The 27,576-nt window shown below is 38.0% G+C and overlaps 1 protein-coding gene and 1 long non-coding RNA gene across 5 annotated transcripts in view; one reads left to right on the top strand and one right to left on the bottom strand.

The window, feature by feature from the left end:
* Positions 1-27,576, top strand: part of CRPPA (CDP-L-ribitol pyrophosphorylase A) — a 454,696-nt gene that overhangs the window by 424,056 nt on the left and 3,064 nt on the right. For all 3 annotated transcript variants that reach the window (XR_009735806.1, XR_009735807.1, XR_009735808.1), the window contains exons 15-23: positions 116-4,250; positions 4,485-4,632; positions 11,359-11,417; positions 11,780-11,814; positions 11,945-12,038; positions 14,224-14,459; positions 17,670-20,548; positions 22,791-22,835; positions 23,656-23,777. The gene's annotated coding sequence lies outside the window, so the exon portion shown is untranslated. The remainder of the gene's footprint in view (positions 1-115; positions 4,251-4,484; positions 4,633-11,358; positions 11,418-11,779; positions 11,815-11,944; positions 12,039-14,223; positions 14,460-17,669; positions 20,549-22,790; positions 22,836-23,655; positions 23,778-27,576) is intronic.
* The window catches only part of LOC133245900 (uncharacterized), a 187,799-nt gene continuing 163,252 nt past the window's right edge, over positions 3,030-27,576 (bottom strand). The window contains exons 2-5 of one of the 2 annotated variants that reach the window (XR_009735809.1): positions 18,620-18,702; positions 11,152-11,304; positions 4,471-4,619; positions 3,030-3,722 (exon numbers count right to left, since the gene is read on the bottom strand). This is a non-coding gene — a long non-coding RNA (uncharacterized LOC133245900). The remainder of the gene's footprint in view (positions 3,723-4,470; positions 4,620-11,151; positions 11,305-18,619; positions 18,703-27,576) is intronic. The other variant, XR_009735810.1, reaches the window with a different exon arrangement.

Raw genomic sequence — 27,576 nt, 5'->3', positions numbered from 1 at the left:
TATATATATTCCAGTCTATAAAATTTTTTTGAGTATTTTGGATTGGGATGATATACCTTGTAATTTCTTTAAAATTAAGGAACTTTGCTTTCAATTTATGACTTTTCACTTTTAGGACAAGGTTTTGAGGAACAAAATTAAAATCATTAAATGAGCCATAGAGTTTACTATTAATGTATGATTCTGATGATCACAACCTGAATAAAGAAAAAAGATATTTCTAGCAAGAATAAGGTAAGTGGTCATGTTGGTTTCCTGGGAAAATAATAATGTATTCTTGGAAGCACCACTAATTATTCATAAATTTTAAAAATACCTGTATAAAGAGCAAGGAAGCACATGAATTTGTCAGGGAAAGAAAAGAGCAAAGCAGGAAATGAGGAAGATGTGACTTATGGAAAAGCAGCAGTAAGAAGAGGCATGAAAATGAAGTGAAAGTCGCTCAGTCATGTCTGACTGTTTGCGACGCTATGGACTATACAGTCCAGTGAACTGTCCAGGCCAGAATACTGGAGTGGGTAGCCTTTCCCTTCTCCAGGGGATCTTCTCAACCCAGGGACACAACCCAGGTCTCCTACATTGCAGGCAGATTCTTTACCAGCTGAGCCACAAGAGAAGAGGAGGCAGAGTGAGAAGTAACTGAAGAAAGTGTATTTTTACCATCATTCTTGCTCTCTGACAACTTTAGTTTTCAGCTCTGTTTATCAGATTGTTGTATAATTTATCAAATTTATTTTTTAGGCTTTCATATTTCATAATTTGTTATTTAAAAAATACTTGCTAATCCCCTCACATCTTTCAGTTGTTTGTCCAGATATCACCTTGTCAGGCAGTCCACTGACTGCTCACATTCTGTGACCTGACAGCCCTCCCCGGTCCCTGTACTTCAGAGCTCTCTAGTCCTGTTCCACCTATTTATCTTATCATCATGCTTATCGCCTTCTAGGAAGATTTGTAGTTTACTTATTGTTTTTACTTCAGTCTGCCTCCACCTCCTTCTCCTAAAACAGAAGCTCCTTGAATTCACATATCTTAGTCACTGATGAATCCCAAAAACCTAAGGCTGTCTGCTGTATAACAGATGCCCAATGGTTACTTCATTTTTTAAAATGAGTAAGTATATTTTCTTTAAAATTAATAACCTGAACCTGTTGTGGCACTTACAGGACTATGTTTTACTCTGTATGTATGTGTGTGTGTGTGTATTTGTGTGTATGTGTATGTGAGTAATGAGTAAAACACACACACACACACACACATATATATATATGAAATGAATAAAAAAGTGAAAGTGTTAGTTACTCAGTTGTGTCCAACTCTGTGACCCTACCTGACCTACCTGCCCATGGGATTCTCCAGGCAAGAATACTGGAGTGGGTTGCCATTCCCTTTTCCAGGGGATCTTCCCAACCCAGGGATAGAACCCAGGTCTGCTTCATTGCAGGCAGATTCTGCAATTTTATATATATATATACACACATACACACACACACACACACACACACACACACATATATTTGCATATTGGGCTGGGAGTTTGGTGGCGTGTGTATTCTCATTTTATCAGTTGACATGGAATTATATGTGTTTACGGAGGAGTTGTTGCTTGAGCTGATGCTTGCCTTCTGAAATGGCTCTATAACATAGTTTAGTAAAATGTTAACAAATCCCAATGAAACACATCTGCTCTACTGTTGTCTCCAACTCCTGGTCTCTTCAAACTTTTAAAACTGTCATAGACTACTGGAAACATGACTGCATTTGAAATTAGTTCAATAAAACAGTAGTTGCAGATGCATCATTAAGGGTTTAAAACCAAATTTTCGGCCAAAGGGAATGGCTTGTAAATGTCTGGCCATGACTCCAGTGGCGTAGAAGGAAGTTTTCTGGCAATGGGGGAAGTGGGGCTCCCTGCTTGCTGACACATAAATGACTAAATTCGAGAGTTTTCTTCATGTGTCTGCTCACCAATGGATGTGTAACTGGATGCTAGTATTGCAGTGCACTTGTAGGTTAAAATCCAGGAGGTGATGAAAGACAATCCATGGTAATAGAATTGGAGGAACTCGGGGGATTGGATCAACCAGGTACAGTCTTACTGCTCCCTCTTTTTCACTTTATATAAGCATTTTTTCCCTACAATCTAGAAAGTACAGTGCGAGTGCTTTCCAATGTAATTGATGGCCCCATCTGGCATAAGTGATTCCACATGGTGGCTGATGAACGACTCTTGGGTTAGCCCCTCCTCTTGTTCAAGAAACAGACAAATTAGCAGACTTTTCTCTCTTCTCCATAGAACTATCATTCGCACATCAGTTTATCTATCTTAGATGAAATTTTAAATATTTTATAAGCTGGTAAACCCTCTTGTTCTTGGTTTTGGGGGAAAGTGGAGTCTCATAAATAGAATTGCCTTACCTTCTCGGTCATGGGGTTGATGGATGGTCGGAGGGAAAGCAGCATCCCGGATTTTTCAGAGGCATGTCTCTGCTTAGATCAGATTATATGGTGACTTGCAGTGTAACTATACTAGTATCTCTTTACACAAGAAAAATTTCTTTTAAATAACAGTATCAATTTGGGGTTGCTCAAGGGAGTTAGTAGAAAGGCTTAGAACATGGCAGTAGTAATATATACTCACAAGGTCAAAAATTCTCAGCTTGAGAATGGTTCAGTGTGCTCATTCATCACTTTCCACTTTTGCTCATGTACAAGACACCCAACCAGGTGTAAATTAAAACTACTGTACTAGCATGATCAGACTTTAAAAAAAAGTATCAAATCCCAATTTACTGCTGTCAATTCACATAAAGATATAATCTTTATGTTGTAGATATTTCTGATTGTGTTGTTCCCAAAACTCAAGGACAGAAACAAACTGAATGATAAGCAGTGTCAATCTTGCATGTATATAACAAATATCACCTAAAAATTATAATGCACTATATATATAATTACCTAGTTAATTTTATATAAAAACACTGATTAAAATAATCTGAATTTACCAAGAATCCGACAAAGACAACTGAGAGGAAACAAAGTTAAAGGTTTCTTTAATCTACTGGGTAGGCGAGATTGGAGAGATGGCTTTTACAACATTCTTAGGAAAATTCACAGCTGAGGATTCATAGCTGTGATGCTCAGATGAGGACAGCTGATACTCACGCATGTTACTGAAGCCAAGTGGTGGGAGGATATACCGCATCCAAGCTGTTTCCATGAGTGCACAGGCTCTGGCTTGTTTTCTCAAGACTGGAGAAGACATCACACATTCTTTTGGAAGTTGAGTCCAAACCAAAACTCCACTAGATCTCCTGTCCTGCCTGTGTGGTCTGGGTGACCCACTTTAGCTTGACAGAGCTCTGGGAAATTTGATATGTCTACATCCAGTTTAAAGGTTACTCCTGGGTGGTCCTTAGCAGTTAATAGAATTTGATTCTGGGGCCATCATGTGAGATTCAGAGAAGTCCAAGAATCTGGGCCTGGACAAGATCCAGTCTGTTAAGAATGGTGATTACTCCTGAGCATTTCAATATATAAATTGGCAGAACTAGAGCTGTTCTGGGAGAATGTACAGATAACACCAGACACACCTCACCAGCTGTCTGCAGCCATCTTGCTTAGCATCTTCCAAGGCAGAACTCAAGACACCATGTTTTCAGACTGAGCAATAATTATGCATTGAGGAAGCTGTTCAGAACTTTCCAGGAATGGCCTTATGGCTATAAAAGACCCAAAGACATTTGCCTTAATCTATTTAGATTCAATGACTTCTCTAAATAATATAAATTTTTTTATTAAGTGTAATTGCTTTACAATGTTATGTTATGTTTCTGCTGTACAGTGAAGCAAATCAGTTCTATGTATATCCACACACCCTCCCTCTTGAGCCTGCCTCCCACCTCAACCTCCATCCCACCTTACCCCCATCCCTTCCCTCTAGGTCATCCCAGAACACCAAGCTGTGAATACAAGCAGCTTCCCATGAGCTATCTATTTTACACATGGTAGTGTATATATGTCAATTCTTAATTACATGTATATTAATAAAAGAATGGAGATGTGGCAAATCTAGAAATCATTTATATTTTACTATTAAAAAATAATGGGTTGTGGAAAGAGCATGTGCTTTGGAGACACCCAGGCCTGAATTTGAATACTCACTCCCCATTTACTGGCTGAGAGACTTGGGGCATTATCCCAAGAGCAGAAAATATCAAGGATTATTCAAAAAGTGTTCAGATATATTTGTATGTGTCAGTCTTTTAAGAAAACCAACAATGTTCCAATCGTAAAAACCTGCTTAAAATCGCATGCTGCCTCTGGTATCTGTCTGCATGGCAATCATCAGCATGTAACATAAATGTATATTTTACACATGTACCTTGCTTGCTTCCTGTCTCCCCTTCCACTTTATCCCTAAAAGTAAAACTTCATTGTTTCAGGAATTTATTGTCCGATGTTGTTTACCATTGTATCCTTAGGAACTGCAATAGAGACTGGCGCATAGCATCAACTGAAGTATTCTGATGGTGGCAAAAGTGACCAAAGCCTGACCGTCCTTTCTGCAATGGTGCTCTGGGAGTCAGTGCTTCAGGCCCACTTAGAGCTCTCCTGCCCTGCAACAATTTGGTAAGTACCAATTCATCTTTTGCTGTTTAAAATTGCTTAAGTTAGGTTGATTTTTCTGAGATTGGACCATGGTTATAATTTAGTAAAGTGATTATTCAGAAATAGCAGTTCTGTGAAATTCTGAGTATAAAGGCAGAAGGGCGGGGATTACTTTGTTCTTCATTTCAGATCTAAAGAGAACATTGAGAATCTTATGTAACTCTGTGGCAGATTGGGGGGGACACAAGAGCCTAGGGTCTGACTTCAGTTTGTTAAATATAAAGGTCACAAATGAGTAACTAGCTGGCAGCTGACAGACAAGCCAAGGAGAGGGGTTGTTGTTTAGTTGCTAAGTTGTGTCTGATTCTTTGTGACCCCATGGACTGTAGCCCACCAGGCTCTTTTCTCCATGGGATTCTCCAGGCATGAATACTGGAATGGGTTGCTATTTCCTTCTCCAGGGGCTTTTCCCCACCCAGGGATCAAACCTGCGTCTTCTGCACTGGAAGGTGGAGTCTTTACCACCGAGCCACTAGGGAAACCTAAGGAGAGGGGAGGCAGGGATTCTTGTGCTTAGAAGTTCTCAGAGTAAAGACACCTGAATGATTCAACCCCTACCATACATGGGCCATGCCTGAGAAAGAGCCTACATGAGATCATCTGTAGGTTCAGGGCTCTCTGAAGGGGAAATGTGATCTCAAGGGAGATTTACTGAAGAGGCCCAGACCCTGAAGCATTCTCAGTGACTATAGAAGGAGTATTAACCAGCCAAATTGGTAATCAACCCACCTCTTCCATAGAGATGGAGATTTCTGAAGAACCTAAGAAATAGTCTGAGAGTTAGCTCTGTGTCTGCAGCATACAGGGATTACCATACCAGCTCCTAGTCACACAAAAACTGTCTCGTTCTCTTTGCTCCCTTCCTCTTCTGATGGCTGCCAACAAATAGTTGCCTCACCCATTTACTAAATACAGTTTGTGCCTCATCTCTTCCACGTAATAGGCCCCCGCATAACAGGGGTACTCAGCTTTTATTACTGAATGGAAATAGACTTTCTGATGGAGCTATATGTGAAGACTGAAGGTAACCAGAGAATTTGTTATTTATAGTGACAAATGTTTTGTAATAGCATACCATTATAACTATTTGTAGAAAAGGGATCTCTTAACTCCAATTATTGAACTATACTGAAAGTCAAGTGAGATTTGAGAAGCAAGAAAAAGAAGCCTGATTAAGGGAATAGAAAGGAACAAAATATGCAAGAATGGGAGTGACATATGAGACATAATTAGAGGTGTGATTAAAATAGTCATAAAACAATAAAAAAGTATGTGTGAAGACAGTCCTTTGCAACAGATCTGAAAACCTTAGACATAGGTGACATAGATGCTTTTCTAAAAATTTAAATTTCTAAAATCATCGTAAAAATTTTTTGAAAATAATCAAAAAAGTTATTGAGAAGGTTAAAAATCTGCCATTAATAAAAGCCACTAAGACCACAGATTTTCACAGCTGGATTACATCAAATCTTCATAAAAAACAGATAATTCCTATGTTATTTAAGTTACTACAATCCACTGGAAAAATTCTTAATATGAAACCTTATGAAGTTAGCATATAAAAACAAAAATGTAGCCTGAACTCCTATATAAATACAGATACAGAGATCTTTGTAAAATAAGAGATAGTTGTAATATCCCAAGTCCATCAGTATAATGACTTACCTCAATCTATTTAAAAGTCATATGGTAATACCAGTACATTATGAAAGAATTATATGAATTAATAGGAATAAAGTATGACAAAATAATAAACCTAAAATTAATCATTAAGTTAGAAAATTCTCATTGAAGTTAATATGAAAAATTAGATGTAAATTTCTACTGCTGCTATTGCTTTGGAATGCTAAGTAAAAAATATTAGTATAAATATTAGAAAATAGATTTTTTTCTAATGACAATATTAATCTAGAAATTCAGATTCTAGTTAAAATCAGAACCAATGAAAAATAATGGATAAGAGAATTTAAGATAAAAACAAAATAAATATGTTAAGACCAAAAGGTTTTGTTTATATTATCTGTAAGCAATGGAAATGAAAATGGAAAGATATTCATTTATAAAAAAGAGTATAATATTTTCATAGATAACTTTAAAAAAAGAAAACAAAGGACATATATTTTTAAAAATCTATGAATCTTATTCATAGACTACTAAAAGACATAAAACAATATTTAAACTATGGAAAAATATACTGTGATTTTGGATGGGAAGAATATAGTAAAAATGCCAATTCTTCAAAATTATTCAATAAATTTGAGGCACTAATAAATAGAACTTCATCAAGGTTGTTTTTAGAACTGGATACAATGATATAAAACTTCACTTGGAAGAATATAAGTCTGAAACAGCCAAGGAAAGTTAGATATAGAGTCAGAAGCTGTGAAATATGCTTTATACATCAGCCTATAAAGTCGCTATAATAATATCAATACGGTATTAGCCATATGGATCCATAAAAAAATAGAGAATCTAGAAAATAAATGTGTATATATGAAACTTTCATATATGGTCACATTAGCTACTCTTTGGGAAAAGAAAGACTTATTTATTAAATAGAGATGACAATTAGCTGTTTAACCAGAGGGAACTAAGTTGGGTCCACTCATGTGGAAGAATTAATATAGTAAAAATGCCAATGGTCCCTATTATGTGTTGTTCAATGCTGTAGCCACCAGGCACAGATGTTATTTACATTTAAATGGAAATTAATCTAAATTAAATTAAAAATGATGTTTCTCAGCAGCTTCAGTCATATTTTTTAAAGTGGGGCTAGTGTTTGTTTATTGCGGAGAAGGCAATGGCAACCCACTCCAGTACTCTTGCCTGGAAAATCCCATGGACGGAGGGGCCTGGTGGGCTGCAGTCCATGGGGTCGCTAGGAGTCGGACATGACTGAGCGACTTCACTTTATTTTTTTACTTTCATGCATTGGAGAAGGAAATGGCAACCCACTCCAGTGTTCTTGCCTGAAGAATCCCAGGGACGGGGGAGCCCGGTGGGCTGCCGTCTGTGGGGTTGCACAGAGTCGGACACGACTGAAGCAACTTAGCAGCAGCAGCAGCAGTGTTTATTGAGTAGTGTAGATTATAGAAGGTTTCTATCTTTGTAAAATATTTTGTGGATAGCAGAGATTTCTCTCTTTTTCCATATAATACTTCAGTTCAGTTGCTCAGTCGTGTCCGACTATTTGTGATCCCATGGACTGCAGTACGCCAGGCCTCCCTGTCCGTGACCAACTCCTGGAGTTCACTCAGACTCATGTCCATTGAGTCGGTGATGCCATCCAACTGTCTTATCCTCTGTCGTCCCCTTCTTCTCCTGCCTTCAATCTTTCCCAGCATCAGGGTCTTTTCAAATGAGTCAGCTCTTCGAATCAGGTGGCCAGAGTATTGGAGTTTCAGCTTCAGCATCAGTCCTTCTAATGAATATTCAGGACTGATTTCCTCTAGGATAGACTGGTTTGATCTCCTTGCAGTCCAAGGGACTCTCAAGAGTCTTCTCCAACACCACAGTTCAAAAGCATCAATTCTTCAGCTCAGCTTTCTTTATAGTCTGTCACATCCATACATGACTACTAGAAAAACCATAGCCTTGACTAGATAGACCTTTGTTGGCAAAATAATGTCTCTGCTTCTTAATATGCTGTCTAGGTTGGTTATAACATTTCTTCTGAGGAGCAAGGGTCTTTTAATTTCATGGCCGCAGTCACCATCTGCAGTGATTTTGGAGCCCCCCAAAAATAGTCTCTCACTGTTTCCCCATCTATTTGCCATGCAGTGATGGGACCAGATGCCATAATCTTAGTTTTCTGAATGTTGAGTGTTAAGCCAACTTTTTCACTCTCTTTCACTTTCATCAAGAGGCTCTTTAGTTCCTCTTCACTTTCTGCCATAAGGATGTTGTCATCTGCATATCTGATGTTATTAATATTTCTCCCAGCAATCTTGATTCCAACTTGTGCTTCATCCAGTCCAGCATTTCTCATGATGTACTCTGCATATAAGTTAAATAAGCAGGGTGACAATATTCAGCCTTGACGTACTCCTTTTCCTATTTGGAACCAGTCTGTTGTTCCATGTCCAGTTCTAACTGCTGCTTCCTGACCTGCATATAAGTTTCTCAAGAGGCAGGTCAGATGGCCTAGTATTCCCATATCTTTAAGAATTTCCAGTTCGTTGTCATCCACACAGTATATTATTTATAAATTGGGCTTCCCTGGTAACTCAGCAGGAGACATGGGTTCAATCTCTGGGTGGGGAAGATCCCCTGGAGAAGGAAATGGCAAGCCACTCCAGTATTCTTGCCTGGAGAATTCCATGGACAGTGGAGCCTGGTAGGGTCACAAAGAGTCAAACATGACTTAGCCACTAAACAACAATTGTTTATAAATATTCACAAACAAAAAATGAATATAAATATATGTGTACATGTACATTTAGTAGTTCCCTATTGATTTAAAATTTAAAAAATAGAAGAAAATCATAAAGGCTACTTATATAGGGATTAAGGGGAAATTGTATAACATTACAGAAGCCCAGAAAAAATAAATTAAGATACATTTGACATTAAAATTATAACTTTTGTATACACACTGATATCAGTATCAGTTAGGGTTCTTGGTTGGAAACAACATGTTCAGAAAATCAATTTTGTAGGAAAAGTGCCCAAACTCTACCGAGGAACTACTTTTGAGAAGATACCTCTGCTGCCTCTGTAGGACACTGAAGCCACGGTTCACTGTCTTGCTTTCATCATTTCCACCTTGGAGTTATGTGCAGGTGAATTTGATAGGAGCATGTTCTTGTACCCTAGTTGCAAGGGAACCTGTGAAAATGAGTTTCTGCTTTCTAGTTGAGGAGACGGAACTCATGAGTAGAAAGTTATTCACATACAGAAAGAATGTTCAGTAGATCTTAGAACAGACACAGACATGACAAACGTTTACTATACTAACAAAGTCAGCAGACAGATAATAAGAATTATGGGGAAAAAAACAAGGTTGCAAGACGATGATGATGAGTGTTTAATGTCTATAATATAGGAGGAATCCTTACAAATTGTAAAGAAAAGGACAAGCTACTCAATAGAAAATTACATCAAAGATATGAATAGGGAATTCACAAATGAGTAAACTCAAATTTCCTGTACTAAAAATAACAATGTAATATGTATCATTTTACCATCACCAACTGACAAAATTTTTAAATTTCAGTAAATCTATTGCTGGTCAGTATAAAGGAAATGATACATTCTTTGCTACTGGAATGATAAATTATCCCCATCTTTTTGGAGAACAATTTTTAACAATGCCTTTAAAAATGTACATAACCACAACCTAGAAGCAACCACATTCTTCAGAAGTAAAAACACCACAGTATAAAAATATACATATGAGAATATTCACTGTCTTTTTCTTTTTTTTTTTACGAGGCAAAAATCAGAAAGAATGAATGGCCTTCAACTGAGAAAAAAATATGATACAGTCACACTATGGGCTATTGAGAAGCAATCAGAAACCATGAGTAAGACCTATGCCATTTGTCTTGGGGTAATTATGACAACAAGTCGTTGAGTGAGAAAAGCAAGATGCAGAAAAGCAACCAGAACACAACACTACAGCGACCAGAACAACACACAACACACACTATAAAAAATGGCAGGCACTGAACTTTTAAAAAGAATCCTCATGGGGGAGGGTGAATTGATGAAGGTGAAGAAAGGAAACAGAGAAGTAGCAAAGCAAACAAACAGCGACAAACCTTGCAGATTAAAAACATAACCAAAAATCTCATTTACTTAACTCTCTCTACCTGAGTTATGTATATACTTGCTTAACTGTTTCTTAAAACAGTTAAGTGTTGGTCTCTAGACTTTAGAAATGTCTAAAATATATTCTTAGGTGAAAAATTATTCCAGAGTAATATGTAGAGAATGAGTCCATTTAAAAAAAAAAAGTGTGTGTGTTTTTATGTGTTTTTACCAAAAAGATTATGCATACCTGTTTATTAATTCTGGTTTCATTAGAAAGGGTAGATTTGCCAAGCAAAGGATGGTTACTTATTATACTAATCCAGTTAATTTCAAAATTTATAATGCATTAAAAAACAAAAATTTAAGAATATGTTAACATTCTAGAATATACTATAAAGGGAATAAGCTGTATTATGATTCAGGGAATAATTGGAGACCACTGATTGAGAAGGGGGCCTTTGGGAGAGCCTCTCTGAGGACAGTGTCTGAGCTGAAACCTGAAGGATAACAATAAGGTTTATTGTGGAGAACTGGACAAAGAATTTTCTGAGTCCAGAGGCCTGATAGTTCATCTGAAGGGCAAAAAGGAAGCCAGCCGCCTGCTGTGTCGGAGACAAGTGGATGGGTTTGTGTGGATTAAGGTCAGAGAGACAGGGACTTGTAGACTACCACTAGTAATAGTCTGGGTTAAACCACTGCTGGTAGCGAACAGACTAAAGTACTTACAATGTAAAACCTTTACAACAGCTTCAAATTGCAGAGACTCCAGCCCTTCATCACTAGACTCAACTCAGTTCAGGTGAGTGTGAACTTGGATGGTGCATCTCACATTGCAGATTGCTTCCAACCATAGGCAGTAGGACCTTGTCTCAGTCCATGCTGAAACAGAATAGAAACAAAAGCATAAACTAAAACAAACTCTCCTCCCCATAGGTTGCTAGAGAAGCGCTGTTATAAGCCCTGGAAGATGTTTGGTTGCTCTTCTCAAAGAGGTAGGAAACAATTTAAACATTTTAAAGAGAAATGAGTCTTTGTATATATTTTACAGAAGAATTCTCTAGTTCAAAACTAGAATTATCCCAGCTTTCATGGTTAAAGTTTTAAATATCTGTATGAAATGTTAAATATCTGTATGTTTTTGTTGTTGTTCAGTCGCTAAGTCCTGACTAACTCTTTGTGACCCCATGGGCTGTGGCACACCAGACCTCCCTGTCAATATCTGTATAAAATTTTTAGCACAAATGTGAGGTGGTTTTATTCCTCCTAGTTGTTACTCTACAATTACATTTAGCTTCTCAGATGCTGGCATGAAAAAGTTTTAAGATGCTTTCAGCCAATGTTTACGGTTTTCAAGGGGAAGATGCTGGAGGAAAAAAGGAGGCAAAGAAGGTAAAATACTTAAAAGGGAATTATTTCAACTAGGAAACATGGATTAAAAGCCTGGTTAAAGGGGGGAAAGGAAACATATGTAGGTTGGAAGAATGAAAAGTAAAGTCAATGGTTTGATGTTTTATTGAAGATGAAGAATTCTTGCAAAATGAGTACCTGAGACTGAAAACTGAATCAACGCAGGTGGCAGCCGGAGAAGGGAGTGACTGATTTTAAGATTTCAGGTATGGTGAGTTACTGCTGATACAGCCAGCATCACTGGCTGGGAGGGGGCGGAGGAACAGGTGACTGAAGGTAAGGAAGGGCTCTGACAGGCAGAGGAAATAGTTCATCCATAGGCCTCCTACAGTTACCAAAAATGATGGCATGAACCAAACTGGAGAAGAGAATGAGTCAAGAGTAAATGTAAGGGAGTAACTGGGTCAAAATATGAGACTAAGAAGGAGATGTAGTGGGTGGTTTAGTCTGGTGGTGCAAGCTGCAAATGGGAGGGGGGTGATACACAACCAATGCCTTACCTTCTTCTGGTACGTGCTACTTGGGGTATACTAGAAAAATCCATCCTCTGTGTCAGACAAGGGAAACAGTATCATCAGGACCTAAGGTAAGAAGTTAAAGATGATGTTCAGAGAAGAGTTTGAATTGATATGGGATCCTCAGGATAACATATTCTTAGGATTGGCTACCTAATTTTTCAGGGCCCAAGGCAAAATGGAAACGCAGGACATCATATTCAAGAATCACACACATACTCACTCCTATGAATACTATTCAGCCATGAGGAAAAAGGAGATCATGATATGTGTGAAAATACGGATGGACCTTTAGGTTTTATGCTAAGTGAAAGCCAAGCAGAGACAAATTCTGCTCTGTAAGGTATCATATATATGTGGAATTGAAAAACAAAACAGTAAAACTCATACAAATAGAGAACTGAAAAGGAGTAGCCAAAGGCTGAAGGCTGGGGAAAGTGGGAAGAGCTTGGTAAAAGGGTATAAACTTTCAGCTGTTAGGTGAATAAAGTCTGAAGATCTAAAGTAAAGCAGGGTGACTGTAGTTAACACTGTAAGGTATAGTTTTGAATACTTACCATTCTCAGTCATCTTTCATGTTGCTACTTTCTAGAGAGGAAAGACATTTCATTCTTTAGGAAGTTTCTAGACATGGATTTTTGCCATGTTGATGTTTGTACTGGATGAATGAAGTAGAAGCCATGGGCATGAGGTGACTTCTATTTCATGTAGCCAATCCTTGAAACCCACATTTCAAACAAGTGTAGAGTCAGAAATCATTTAGGTAAATTATCTGATAAAAGTTTATGAAATATAATTGGGTAAATAAAATCATTGTGATGGTGCTTTCACAAAAGAAAAAAGTCCTCATATATGGATGACTTTTTACACATTGAAAAACTATGCCCCTTGGAAAATTTTGTGATCGCATTTCTTAGTACTACATTTTGCTGTTGCTCTATACCTAAGGACTCAGTGATCTCACCACGGATTACTTGGCGTATAAGCCAAATTGGTTATCTTATTTATGACAGAATCTCAGCTTACTTTTTGTCTCCAGATACTTTCATACTGTTGTATGTGTGAGGGATTGGGGGAAGAAAAAAATGCAATTAATTTCAGTCAAACTGATTATTTACAAATCCTTTTTAAAAAAGACACAGCTGGTTGAGTGATTTATTGGCTGACGTAATCTTTGTGCTTATGGAAATATGAATTGATTAATGCTCTCTGTCTAAACTTTGCTTTTGTTTTAATGGACTAGTAATAAATAGGAATTTTGGTCAGTTTGATGTAACCCAAAGTAGAAAACAAAGGACAACTAATGAGTAGGCCTCCTATTTTTTTTTAAGGCACTCCCTGGAGTAGAGGATTTCCTTTCCAGCTATGCATTCTAGATGACTATATCTGTTAGCACAGTTGTGTATGTGACACCTTGTAATGGCACAGCTAGATTAAAAGTAGAGAAAATACATTCAGACTCGTTCTAGTTTTAGCATTACTGAAAAAGGGAATTTTTCATTAATTATATTTCTTAGTTAACAGAATTACTTTGTACACAACACATTTCAAAGAATTAGAATATACTAAAATATACAGTAGTGCTACTGTATAAATTGTATCTTTCTATTATTATCTTCATATCCACCTTCTGGAATTTAAGTTGAAGTTTATTTTAACTGAGAGTATATTTTAGTTGGCATTATGGTCTGAATTATATTCCTTTCAAAATTCATATGTTGGAGCCCTAAGTTCCTATAACTAAATTTGGAGATGTGGCCTTTAAAGCAGTAATTAGGAATTCCATGGACAGAGGAGCCTGACAGGCTACAGTCCATGGGGTTGCAGAGAGTCAGACATAACTGAGCGACTAACAGTTTCACTTTACTTTTTCAAGGTTAAATGAGGTCATCTTGGATCAATAGGACTAGTGTCTTTATGAGAAAAGGAAGAGATTACAGGAATGCACGTGAACAGAGGAAAGGCCATGTGAGAACATAGCAAGAAGGCAGCCATCTGCAAGCCCAGGAGTGAGTCCTCAGAAGACATGAACCCTGCCAGCACCTGGGTCTTGTACTTCCAGCCTGCAGAACAGTGAGAATGAAGTTATGCTATTCAAGATACCTATGTTAGGTATTAATATTTTGTTATGGCAGCCCTAGCAAAGTAATAGAGTTGGAAACTGTTCTGTGTTTTTTAATTTAGTCCTAAAAATAACTCACATCTATCCATTTTTAGAACTACTAGCATACATGATAACAAATGAGTGTCAATTAGAGGCTTTTGAAAAAAATTCAATTTGGATGAAATTAGACACGTTTTCATTTCTCTGAGTTTAACATATTATTTAGAGCAGTAAAGACTTCCACCTTTACAAATCACTGTTTTAATCTTATCACCAATGTTTGTTGTAAAATATTTAGAAAACATAGGACAAAAGAAAATCACAAGTGGCTCAGAGGTTAAAGCGTCTGCCTGCAATGCAGGAGACCTGGGTTCGATCCCTGGGTCAGGAAGATCCCCTAGAGAAGGAAATGGCAACCCACTCCAGTATTCCTGCCTGGAGAATCCCATGGACGGAGGAGCCTGGTGGGCTACAGTCCATGCGGTCGCAAAGAGTCAGACACGACTGAGCGACTTCACTCACTCACTCACTCAATCACTGAAATAGTTTGATATCTCAACATAGCCAGTAATAAAAAATGGAGAGGTTAACTACAGAAACTAATTTAAACTAGTGATTTTAAATTTAATCTATGAATATCATTGTCATTAAATATATTTCATATGTACCTATACACACACAACAAACAATTTGAAAGCTATGTCATCAAATTCTGTTGAATGAATTTAGCATAATTAATGTAACTAATCAACTGTTGTTAGATAATTAGAATGTCAAATATTTTCAGTAATAAACAGAACAAATATGATAAATTCTCTATGACATATTTTCAAAAATTAACATATACATATTTTCAGCTGCCCTCTTCTAAAGCCTTCTCTTTTCCTTCCAAAGAGGAAAGCTACGTTGTTTTGGCAATTTAAGGCTTGGGGTTTTGGCTGTGTTGATCCCGGAAATGGATGAATGAGAGCACTGTTTAAGAGGCTATATTAATTCACTTGAGGAAGACACATGCAAGACAAGAAAAAAGTTGATCTGAAAAGATGGAGAAAAGAGGTGACAGAGAAGAAATGACCAGTGCTTAATTATATTAAAAGGTTTTGGAGAATTTTAATAGAGAATCAGAGACAGTGGGAGAACCTACCCAACTGTAGTGAGGCTTTTAGGGAAGATAAATGGAGGAAGAGGATTTTTAGAAGTTCTGTGGGGTATGACTAAGATACCCTTCATAAGTCCTTTTGAGAAATCTTACAATTTTCATTTTTTATTTTTGAATATCAGATGTTTTCTTTGAAATATAAAAAACACTGATTAAAACCACCACAAATGCTATGTATTCATTTTAATAACAGGGACCGATCTATCTATCTATGTGTGTGTGTGCATACATATATATGTGTATACAGCTTACTTCTTGAATATACTCAATTTATAAATAACATGCTTCATAAAAAGGGTGTGTAAAATTTAAAGGTTTTAATCTATATTTTTAAACTGCTATATAAGAAATCTCTTTATATCCATTGAGAGTATTTAAAAGTGCTTGTTTTCTTACATTTGTTCATCTTTGCCAACTGATAAACAATGATGTCAAATTATTTTAACTTTCATTTTTATTAAATGTGTATAGATATTTTCTCATATTATTTCTCTGTCTCTCTCTCATATTATTACCATTTCATCTCTCCCTCTCATATAAATGGCAGGCCTATAAATTTTCTTTGTAATTAAAGGTTGGATAATAGCTCATAAAATGTATAATTTCCAATATTTATAAGATTCTTTTGCATTGTATTTTCACTTTTAAGTGGAATGCAAAGCTAATATGTTACTTAAAAACAATCTAGTTTCAGGTAATGGTACAGATGTAATGTTTTCTAAAACAAAAAAATGCTGTAGTTAGAACTCTTAGAAAATACTTTTCTTAGTTATCATTCTTTCCTAGAATATGGATTATTTCTTCAGTTTAAAAGGGTTGACTTTCAATTTAAATTTCTTTTAGATAGATGTTGTCCGCCAGCCTGCAAAACTCTATTTAACTTGAGAGAAAATTGATGAGTACACAAACTCATTTATATTTTTACTTTTTCTTATTGCCTCAGTAGTTTTAGATATGTTATTCCTTATTACCATTTACGCCTTAAGCTTCCACCTGTGCTTTTGATCAGATTCCTTTTCCGTTTCTTATTTCAAGTAGTAAAATCTATCAACAAACTTCTAACTCAAGACAAAACTTGAAAATCACATTTAATACCAGCTTTTCCTCTATATTTTCTATGTGAAATCCTATCGATTTTATTTCCTGAATATATTCAGTATGTTTCTTTTTCCTGCTCATGGCAAATAGTGCTTAGCATAGGCCCTTATTAGCTCATCATGATCTTTTTCATAAATTTCTTAATGCATCTTCATCACCTAATGAATCCCAGACCCTACTAATCTGGTATCTAAAGCCCTCTTGATCAGTTCTAGCTCTCTTGTCTAGTCTCTTCCGTCTTTCCATCTCTTGCATTTTGTTTTGAGTAATTTGTGGTTCCTTAAAATTCAACATGTTTTATGCGTCTGTTCTTTTCATAAACTATTTCCTTGGAAGTAAGAGTCTATGATATGCCTTTTTCTTTGATTTCTTAAATTTAGCTTTTAAGAGTTAGTTTGCTTGCCTCTTGAGAGCTTATCTGGTATGGGCCAGGTGCTCATCCTTATATATACATATATGTGTGTGTGTTAGTCACGCAGACGTGTCCAACTCTTTGTGACCCCATGGACTATAGTCCACCAAGCTCCTCTGTCCATGGAATTCTCCAGGCAAGAATACTGGAGTGGGTTGCCATTCCCTTCTCCAATATATATATTTTATGATACTTTTCCTTCTGCTTAGAACCTTTCTGTATCATGATTAAGCTCTTGGCTCATTTTCTACTTCTCCTGTGATTAGTAGTAACTTTATGTATAAGAGTATCTCATTTTCCTTTGTACTTAAAATATCTAATAATGTATATACATATATGTTTGTATATAGTAATACATGTATATATGCTATTAGGATATATACACACACACATGCATACAACAAGTAATTTTTGGACTACACTGAATGCCACATATTCGTTTCTCCTCTATTATGATAAGTATAAGAAATGAGCTATTGTAATTTTCTTAAAAGCTTGAAACAAGTTCAGAAAGTGTTTACTATTATACTTTCTTATTTCACTGTGAAGAAAGCTGAGCACTGAAGAATTGATGCTTTTGAACTGTGGTGTTGGAGAAGACTCTGGAGAGTCCCTTGGACTGCAAGATCCAACCAGTCCACTCTAAAGGAGAGCAGTCCTGAGTGTTCATTGGAAGGACTGAAGCTGAAACTCCAGTACTTTGGCCACGTCATGCGAAGAGTTGACTCGTTGGAAAAGACTCTGATGCTGGGAGGGATTGGGGGCAGGAGGAAAAGGGGATGACAGAGGATGAGATGGCTGGATGGCATCACTGACATGATGGACATGAGTTTGGGTGAACTCCGGGAGTTGGTGATGGACAGGGAGGGCTGGCTTGCTGCGATTCATGGGGTCGCAAAGAGTCAGACACGACTGAGCGACTGAACTGAACTGAACTGATTTCACTAGAGGTGGGGGAAATCCCTAGCCCTTGGCTCCAAGTTTATATATTTAGTGTAAAGGGATGTATCTTATCAGTCTTCTTGGTCAGATAGAAGTTCACATTCAAATCCATAAAGTTATTTTTGTTAACTTTATAGAAAACCTCTATTTTATGAACCATGATCTGCTTTCAAATAACAGCATAACATTAACCAACAGAGAGGAGACACAAGAAGAAAACTGAAATATGGGGAGAAAAATATGGGCCCAAGGAGAGAATGAGCGTCCTTGGTGGCTCAGGCAGTAAAGAATCTACCTGTAATGCAGGAGACGTGGGTTTGATCCCTGGAAAGATCCCCTGGAGAAAGGAATGGCCACCCATTCCAGTGTTCTTGCCTGCAGAAATCCATGGACAGAGGAGCTTTGGGGGCTACAGTCCATAGGGTCACAAAGAGTCAGACACAACTGAGTGACTAGGTTGAGTGATTAACACTTCCACACACTTTCAGAAGGGAGAAATAAATAGAGCAAAGAGGCTTGGAATTCACTGACTTCGATCAAATCTTTGGTAAGTTTACCGGCTTCGTGTAGCAGAGCTGCACTCACGCATGGATCCCACACAGCCCTTCCAGTGCTTTATCTTATGGATGGAGGGGAGCCTCTGAAAAACAGCAAGAAATAGAGCAACATGACGTGAGATTATGAGAATCTAAACTAATTATTAAGTTTACTTTGACAATGCTAAAAACCAGGAGCTTTCATATGCATACTTCTTCCCATCATACATAGATATACAGATAAACGAATTGTAATCCATTCTATTTTTAAATTATTTGTCATAACCTTGTTTGACGTGACAAGGCTATTCCTTAAAGATAGAATGTATAAATCACACTGTATTTTTTAACTCCCTGCACATAAAACATTGGCTGTGCTCCAGGTATCTAACTGATAATTTTTAGTTTTAAGTTTTAAAAAAATCTTTTTTCCCAATGACCATTACTAAGAAATCAACAGGCCATCCATCAGTGCATAGGTAATATAACCATGAGTTCTCTCCTACCTAACCAAGTTGGGGAAACAGCTAAAAGTATTTAATAACTAATGGTGCTTTTCCCTCTCATTTGTGTAATTTATGGCAGCAGAGAAGTGGAGGATTCATGTGTGCTGTGGTTAGTTGCTCAGTCATGTCTGACTCTTTGCAACCCCATGGACTGTAGCCCACCAGGCTCCTCTGTCCATGGGTGGAAGGGGAATAAAAAGAATCTTCCCTCTCCTACATTTGAGAGATTCTATGCCTCTGAATGCTCGATTCTTTGCATGCAGGAGCTGTGACTCATTAGTATTTCATCCCCAGTGCCTGGCACATAGCGGGCACTTACAACATGTCAGAATAAGTTAATGGAGGAGGAAAATCTGTTAAGGAACATCTCAACAATCGAGTGAATGGACAGAATACATGTGGGAGAGGAGTTCATTCAATCAACACATGCAGGTACAAACCAAATTTTAGATTAGTTAGAACCAGAAACAATTCCCACTTTGTGAATTTAAATTTAGTTAGACCTAAGGGAGTCTCCGGTCACGTTTGTTACCTGATTTTCACTTTTGACAAAATGACAAAGGAGTGACATTGAGTGATACCAATTGAGAAACTATTTCATCCTGTTTGGGGGGTAGTTTATTTCCTTGTCTTCTTCCTATTTTTAAATGCTTGCAGGTAGCAATATGAAGCAGAATGAGCACAGTCTCTCAGTGTCACAACTGGACAATGGGTTGACACTGTAACAGCCACCATAGTTACCTGCAGGCTACTTTCAGGGCCCGCTGTGTGATGGGCCGGACCGGAAGCTCAGCTGTTGCCAGCCGCTGTGGAAGGACACGCTTGCACATATGCAACCCCTGTGCTAGGCGTCCAGGCGGAAAGAAACTGAAACACGGGTTTGGTGTTTGAGTGGAGGCACACTGTGAATAAATACCTAATGCTGATGTGAGCATTATGCCAAAGTCAGGAATCTGTTTGGATAATTGAACATGACATTCATTCTCTTACTGCTGAGTGAAGGAAGGTGGAAAAGTGTATTTTTTGCTTAACTGGGCCTATCACTTTGAAATTTAGCCCCAGTCATCTGTTACACTGAGAGGGGAATGCTGGCATTTTAGGAAACATATTCCCCCCAAATAAAGGAAATGTAGTTTGTAATGTTCAGAAGCCAGAGCGTTTGACTAGTGCCCTCATTTGTTTTTCAGGTTTTGCTTAAATTGGCTTGCAGATTTATCTGCCATGCATTGCACATGGATATTTTTGTCACCGCATATTTTACAACAGCTGTGATCCTGATGGGGATTCAGTTAACCAAAGGCCCCTCTGCATGCAAGCGGTCACCAGGCATCTAATGGGCTGAGGGCTGAAACGACAATAAAGTGAGCAGAGCCATGCAGCTGCGGACCAAATGTAGGGTAATAACTAGCAGTTGGCCATTACGGGGTTAACTGCTGGTGTTCTGGTGAGTGTAAAAAAATGTGGAGGTCCTGCTCAAAAACACAGCCAAAATGTGAATAGTTCCATTGGGTCGGAGTTAAAATGCTTCTGCTTCCTTTTCAACTGCTGATTATTTTCAGGATACCAATCTTGTGGGAGTGTCTAACACATATATTATTATAATTGTAATTTTTTTGATAACTATGTCATAGTTTTCCAACATGCTTTTAATTGAAACAAGGGATCATTGCAGAATTATCAGCTTCTTAGTCCCTGGGGTTTCAGCCACTAGCGCCTGTGCCTATATAGTTTCCAGACTTGTTCCATCTACCCTAGGAAGAATTTTTACCTATACTTGTTGAGCTGAAGAGCCATCCACTCTGTTGTTTTAAACAATGAAATTGTATCACTGCAATGTCAGTCCAAACATGTGTAATTAACATGGAAAATATGTCTAAGCCATATTGGTCAAGATAGATGACTTCCTTGCATGACTTATAAACAGTTAGAGGCAAAAAGCCAGGATGTCAAAACCAAGTTGTATACCGCAAAGTTTTATCTGGGAGGACTTTCAAATTACAAAGGAAACTAAAGACAAAAATTCAGCCTGCCATACTTTCTCAATAAGGAGGGCAGCTTTCTGGTATCTGTATAAAAATAATCCTCTGTCCTTCTCTTCAACGTGTTTTTTTACACTGCACAGGTCAAAACAGACATCTTATTCTTCTGGAAATGTTCATCACACAGTATAATGGTACATGTCAGAGCTTTCAAATTATTCCGGCTGGAAACAGGTCTCTAATCTCCTTTTAAATTTTATCAGTGACAGCGCACAGAATTCTCTTTGGAATTCTTTGATCAGCAGCCTAGGCTCTGAAAGGCAGAGTTTAGAACTCTGCTCCCTATGTGTTTTTCTGAGTCTGCTGAAAGCCATGAGCTTTGACTTTTTTCCTAGGGTTGTTTTCCTAGGTAATGATCCAATAATACTATTATTAACAGGTAGCAGAGCCCATGGGAACATAGACCACTTACCTGCAGGTGCTCTATTTCTTCACTGGCAAAAATGAGCTCACTCTGAGTATACCTGAAGAATCTTTTTTGTCCTTAAGTATAATGCACTTCTGTTTTTATGTCATCGGTGGCATCAATTATAAATTAAATGTGCCAGGAACCTCTGAGAAAAATCCTCCTTGTGACTGACTCACATCCAAGAAGGATTACTTACCAGGGTATAAGTTAACTTAGGAAAAGAAAAATTGCTTGACTATAGCCCTACACAGCAAGACAGCCCTTTCCAGAAGGTATAATGAATTATCAGTGAAGAGGTTTGTAGACTTACTTATATGGGAAATTCTACCTCTGAGAAAGAGCCCTTGGTTCCATTCAGGTGCTATGCCAACAAGGTTCTTGACTACTTGGTTTGTGAAAGCTTGCTATTCATGAACTAAACTCATGTTTATTCAAATTTTAAAGACCTTGAGATGTCTAATTTATTCTTTAATTATCAAGCAGCTTGAGCTCTGAGTGGTAATTTCATACATGAAAGAGAGGTACAGTGAAAGCAAAAGAGGGAGAAAGAGAGGGAAAGAGGTCCAGGAATATTGCACTCTAGTGTTTCTAAAGGGAAAATTAATTGTCTAAACTGTACTATCTTGATGTTACCTGAGGAAGGGTGTTCATAAAATAAGACTGCTTCCTGCTGCAGAGTTGTTTTCTTGTATGTTACATAGATTTTTTTTAAAATATCTGTCAAGGAGAGGGAGGTTAATGTTCTGCCAGCTATATATACATGGGCAGGGGAAGTAAGCATGAAACACATGGGCTCCTGGGAAACTGGAAAAAAGCGTGGAAGGCCTCACTTGTCCTTGGGAATGTGGTAAAGCAAGGAACGCAGAACCATCATCACTCCATCTTTCCTGGCTTTAGTCCCATGTCAGCATTCTAGAAAACCGTTTCTACCCTCTCCCCTTTCCACTGGGCACCTCTGATAAGATCTGACAGAACTGGCAGGAGACAGTAAATTGGAACAAGGATGCATTCCTTTCCATCTTCACCCCACTGGGACCTCCGTATGGAGGATAAGACATCTATTCCAGCCCCGCCCCTCAATCACTGCGGCTGTGCAGTCCTCACTTTTATCTGGATGGACTGAAGACCTAACAGAAGAGTGGGGAATGTATTAGGCATCACCAGAAAAGAACTTACCAAAAAAGGATGTGGGGTGCTACCTTGTAAGCCAAAACTCAGTTTTATTTTATTTTTTTTAGTACTCAGGCTGATGCCAGTCTGGTCGAGCAACTGCCAACAAATAAGTAAGTATAGTCCAAGGGATTTATTCTTTCTTTCTTTTTTTTTTTTTTTAAGTTGAAGATGTAAGGTAGTAAATTACTTTAAGAAATATTCTCCTCCAAAGCTGACCTGGGGATGTGTTATATAAGTGTGGTGTATACCCATGGGCACATAGTCACATACGTGTGTATCAAGGAATGAATCTGTCATCCTGCATGTATTCCATCTCTTGTGAAATTCCGGGCACTGGAAGTTGGTAGCTGCAGCAACCACAGCATATGCTATAAGCATTTCAGCTATTAAAGTATCTGACACTTGGCAGGTGCATTCAAGAATGACAACTCTTGGCAAGTTCCATCTTATCCTTGCACACGAATAATAAAGAGAAAGGAATACTTTCAGTCTGGCAGAAATAAGCAACAGGTGCTAAAGGCCTTTGCTGTAGTTTAACAGGAGGGAGTATATTAAACAGTGTGAAATAAGCAAACATAATTATAACATACTTATAATGAAAATGATGGCTCCTGGTTAATTCTTGTCTAGACTTGTTCAAAGACCCTGGAGCCAGCACACCTTAGGGGAAGGATTATACTCTTTAAAAATAACAGAATGCATAAAATGTTTAATAGTATACCCTTCATATAGTAAATCCTTCATATTGTAAAAGTCCTTTAGGGATTTTAAAATCTAAGGGCTATTTTTTCAGACGTGGAGCTTTAAGGGTTATCCCATATGTTCAGGGCTGTGGAGGCTCCAGCATGTCCTTATCTAGAATATTTTTGTCCATTCTTTAGCTTACGGAGCTGAATCCAGTATCTTACTCTCTTCTTGTATTCATTCTAGGTCTTGAAAGAGATGATTTATTGCATCAATGCTTCTTCTATTCACCACGCATGTAAGATTGCTAATGTCAAGAGTAATTTATTCCTGTGCCCCTCCTGTTCTAGAAGCTGTCAGTGAAGATGGTGTATCCCAAAGTTCCTACATCTTTGTATCCCTACTGTCTCTTTTGTCTAGTGCTTTGTTTGCAAAATAACTAAGAATGCAATAGCATAATTTGACAATTGTAGTAAAACTGACTAGAATATTTAGGCTCTGGAGTGAAGATTTGCCAAATTCAGAACTGTTTCTAAATTTTGCATATGTGGTTTTGCCTTAATTAAATTCCCCAAGGCTGTTTCTTTTTCTGTAAAGTCAAAATAATATTGAGTTGGCCAAAAACGTCATTCAGATTTCTCCATTCAGGTTATGGAAAAACCTGAATGAATTTTTTGGCCAACCCAATAAAAGCATTTAGTTCACAGGCTCTTTTGAGAACTGAGCTAAATAATGCATTTATTTGCTTTAGTAAAAATATCATATTGTGTTTATTTGAATATGTTACTTTTGTTTATGTTTTTTTAGAGTAGATTCCATTGCAAAGAACTGAGTGGGAATAAGGGTGCTAAGAAAGATCATGTGGAGGGGAAGGCGCCAAGATGGCGGAGGAGTAGGACGGGGAAAACACTTTCTCCCCCACAAATTCATCAAAAGAGCATTTAAACGTCGAGTAAATTCCACAAAACAACTTCTGAATGCCGGCAGAGGACATCAGGCACCCAGAAAAGCAACCCAACTCCTCGAAAGGAGGTAGGGAAAAATATTAAAGACAATAAAAGAGACAAAAGAGGGAGGGACGGAGTTCCGTCCCGGGAAGGGAGTCTTAAAAAGAGAGAAGTTTCCAAACACCAGGAAACCTTCTCACTGCCGAATCCGTGCCGAGCTTTGGAAGCACAGAGGACAACATAACAGGGAGAAAAATAAATAAACAATTAAAACTCGCAGATTGCGAGCCCTACGGTAACTCCTCCAGCGGAGAAGCAGCGCAGACGCCTGCATCCGCCATTAGCAAGCGGGGGCTGGGCAGGGAGGCGCGGCGCGGGCTGCATCGCTGAGAGTAAGAATCTGGCCTGAATACCCTGAGCACTATCTGAGCGAAATAATTTGGGCTAGCAAACCAGACTGTGGGATATCTACCATGCGAAAAGCCAGCCCTAACCTAAGACACCGCCAGCCCGCGCACGGAACAAAGGACTAAACAGAGGTAGCCGGCTGCAAACCTTCCCCCTCCGGTGACAGGCAGCCAGAGCCGGAAGGGGGCAATTGCAGCCTCAGAGAGACATTATCTATAAAACTGGCTTATTTGCTAACTAAAACATATTGGGGGTCTGGACGGTCAACATCTGCCTGAGAAGGTGCGCTGGTTTTACACCCAGATAACCAAGTGGCGGGGAGGCGATAAGTCGCAGCATTGGCGCTCGCCAAACACCTCATCACCTGAGCTGCTCGGACCTGGGAAGAGCACAAAACGCAGCCCCAACTGAGTCTGCGCCTCTGAGGACTACCTGAGTGCCTGAACCTGAGCGGCTTGGACCTGGGAGGTGCATGCAACCCAGGGCCAGCCTCGGATTGTTCCCGGCGGAACAACCTAGAGCCTGAGCAGTGTGGGCAGGGAGGCTACACGCGCCGTGAGCGGGGCAGACCCAGTGTGGCTGAGGCACTGCGAGCGCACACCAGTGTCATTTGTTTGCAGCATCCCTCCCTCCCTCCCCATAGCGCGACTGAACAAAGAGAAGAAATACAGCTCCACCCACCAGAACACCGACACAAGCTTCCCTAACCAGGAAACCTTGACAAGCCACCTCTACATACCCACACACAGCGAGGAAACGCCACAATAAAGAGAACTCCACAAACTGCCAGAATACAGAAAGGACTCCCAAACTCAGCAATTTAAACAAGATGAAGAGACAGAGGAATACCCAGCAGATAAAGGAACAGGATAAATGCCCACCAAACCAAACAAAAGAGGAAGAGATAGGGAATCTACCTGATAAAGAATTCCAAATAATGATAGTGAAATTGATCCAAAATCTTGAAATTAAGATGGAATCACAGATACATAGCCTGGAGACAAGGATTGAGAAGATGCAAGAAAGGTTTAACAAGGACCTAGAAGAAATAAAAGAGTCAATATATAATGAATAATGCAATAAATGAAATTAAAAACACTCTGGAGGCAACAAATAGTAGAATAACAGAGGCAGAAGATAGGATTAGTGAATTAGAAGATAGAATGGTAGAAATAAATGAATCAGAGAGGATAAAAGAAAAACAAATTAAAAGAAATGAGGACAATCTCAGAGACCTCCAGGACAATATTAAACGCTACAACATTCGAATCATAGGGGTTCCAGAAGAAGAAGACAAAAAGAAAGACCATGAGAAAATACTTGAGGAGATAATAGTTGAAAACTTCCCTAAAATGGGGAAGGAAATAATCACCCAAGTCCAAGAAACCCAGAGAGTCCCAAACAGGATAAATCCAAGGAGAAACACCCCAAGACACATATTAATCAAATTAACAAAGATCAAACACAAAGAACAAATATTAAAAGCAGCAAGGGAAAAACAACAAATAACAAAGAAGGGAATTCCCATAAGGATAACAGCTGATCTTTCAATAGAAACTCTTCAAGCCAGGAGGGAATGGCAAGACATACTTAAAATGATGAAAGAAAATAACCTACAGCCCAGATTATTGTACCCAGCAAGGATCTCATTCAAGTATGAAGGAGAAATCAAAAGCTTTTCAGACAAGCAAAAGCTGAGAGAATTCTGCACCACCAAACCAGCTCTCCAACAAATACTAAAGGATATTCTCTAGACAGGAAACACAAAAATGGTGTATAAACTCGAACCCAAAACAATAAAGTAAATGGCAACGGGATCATACTTATTAGTAATTACCTTAAACGTAAATGGGTTGAATGCCCCAACCAAAAGACAAAGACTGGCTGAATGGATACAAAAACAAGACCCTACATATGTTGTCTACAAGAGACCCACCTCAAAACAGGGGACACATACAGACTGAAAGTGAAGGGCTGGAAAAAGATTTTCCATGCAAATTGGGACCAAAAGAAAGCAGGAGTCACAATACTGGTATTAGATAAATTAGACTTTAAAACAAAGGCTGTGAAAAGAGACAAAGAAGGTCACTACATAATGATCAAAGGATCAATCCAAGAAGAAGATATAACAATTATAAATATATATCCACCCAACATGGGAGCACCGCAGTATGTAAGACAAATCCTAACAAGTATGAAAGGAGAAATTAACAATAACACAATAATAGTGGGAGACTTTAATACCCCACTCACACTAATGGATAGATCAACTAAACAGAAAATTAACAAGGAAAAAACAAATAAATAAACATGTATCTATAAAGTTCACTAAAGCAAAGCACAGTAAAATGAGGTATGGCAATAAAAGGCGTTAAATTTATCAAATAAAAAAAAATAATAAAGTGCTGAAAAATTAAAGCTGTCAATTCTGTAATAGATATTCATTGAAAGTATCTTTTGAAATGGGGGTGAAAACACCTTCAGAGAAATGAAAGCTAAGGAAGCATGCACGAGCTATAAAAAATGATAAAGTCCTTTATGAATGATGATAATATCAAAACAAAACTTGGAAATACAGGAAGGAGTAAAGAGCACTACGAACAGTCAATACATGGATAAACATTAGAAACTATTCTCTTTTCTTAATTTCTTCATGGTAAACTATCAACATTATATTGTGAAATTTTTCAGAAAAAAAAAAGAATATGGTATGACATAGTTCTGTCTTAGATATTATGCAAGTGGGATGAATACTAAAAAAAAAAAAAAAAGAAAGATCATGTGATATTCAGACTTCTCTAGATGCAATTTC

Source organism: Bos javanicus, chromosome 4 (assembly GCF_032452875.1).
Source record: "Bos javanicus breed banteng chromosome 4, ARS-OSU_banteng_1.0, whole genome shotgun sequence".
NCBI lineage: Eukaryota > Metazoa > Chordata > Mammalia > Artiodactyla > Bovidae > Bos > Bos javanicus.
The sequence above is the reverse complement of the archived record's forward strand: the minus strand, read 5'-3'. Positions and strand labels throughout refer to the sequence as shown.